We start from the raw sequence: 1,495 nt of genomic DNA, 5'->3' as shown, positions 1-1,495 counted from the left end.
GGATATGGTGTCAAAACTGCTTTAAAAAAAACATTGTGCAACAGTGTAACACATCATCAGCACAGACCGTGCCATGCTGTGGACTCGCTGCCTTCTGCAGAGCTGAGAGCAGAAGAAAACAAAACGTGATTATTTAAACCAAGCTTCATTTCCCGTGAAAAGTGGTTCAGTTAAAAAAGTTAGTTTACTTTTTTTTTTTTTATTTTTTTTTTTTTGTCATGGCTGTTTAATTTTAAAGGGTGGCTGAAACCTGAAAATATTAAATACTTCACAAGACCTTTTAAGATTTTTAAAAGGCATAGAAAAATCAGGGTAAGATGAGGATTTTCAGTCTGTGAAAATCTAAACCCACAATCACAGCTGCTTTGAGTTTGTTTGTTTCAGTCCGCTACTCTTTCTGTCCTGTGTTTTTCCTCGTCGCAGGTATTATTGTCCTCATACTTCGGTGTTAATATACAACCGAGAAGGCAGGATCGCCTCAGACACCTCCCCCTGTGACTGAGAAGCCTGCAGACTCACCTGCAGTTACGTTCTCAGAGCTCAGTCCTGGGTTTAGTTTCTGTAAGCTTATTTTACCTAAAAAATTGGTCTTCAAAGCTCCACGGAAAAAWAAAAAATAAAAAATAAAAACCCTCTAAGCTCCAGGAAAGAAGCAACAAGTGACTTCAGCCATCATGGACACGAAGAAGCAGCTGCTGTCCTTCACCAGGATGTTTCTACCTGCTGCGGGCTTTGCTCTGACGTGCATCGGGGCCTATCTGGTGTCCATGCAGGCCGAGCACTATCTGAAGCTCGTTCCCGTTTACGRCATGATCGCGGTGGGTTTCCTGGCTATGCTCGTCGGGGTCTTCTGGAGCTTCTGCCACAGCATGAGGAGCAAAGTGTACCAGAGAAGAAGTAGATGTGCGCACCACCCTCAGATCTTCACTATTGAAAGGTGAAGCAACTCGAGTTAAAAAAAAAGGAACAAACGACTACAGCATTTGTGTTGAACATCTGTCACCGGCCAAACAAATCTTTTACAGTTAAACCAGGTTGATTTCACCTGAATCTTCTCTTCAGCAGGCCCAGCTGTTTTCCTCCATCGTATGAAGAGTCTGAGGGCCACGTCTCACCTGGTAACCGGACTGAGGTGGTCCTTTCAGTCGACAGAGCCGTCATGAGTCCCGCTCCTCCTCTGTACAGCCAGGATAGTTTGGAGCCTCCGGATTGCAGGTGGAGTTGGGAGCACCCACCGCGGTACAGTCAGGTGGTGCAGACTCCACACCAACAGACGGATGTAAGTGAGCAGAGAGGGGTCTTGTCTCCAGACTGACGGGGATGGAYGGACTGATTGTGGCTTTAAAAACGAAGGATCAAAAACAACTGGAAACCACTGACATAGTGATGGACCACAGATGTTTTGACAAGTCTGTTTGGATTTTTTTTGTGTCACTTCAGTAGAAAATGAAACCAAATATTAGTTTATTTAGTTTATTTCTTTCTTCATCATCAG

Source organism: Austrofundulus limnaeus, unplaced genomic scaffold (genome assembly GCF_001266775.1).
Source record: "Austrofundulus limnaeus strain Quisiro unplaced genomic scaffold, Austrofundulus_limnaeus-1.0 Scaffold14, whole genome shotgun sequence".
Lineage (NCBI taxonomy): Eukaryota > Metazoa > Chordata > Actinopteri > Cyprinodontiformes > Rivulidae > Austrofundulus > Austrofundulus limnaeus.
Note: the sequence above shows the minus strand (reverse complement) of the source record.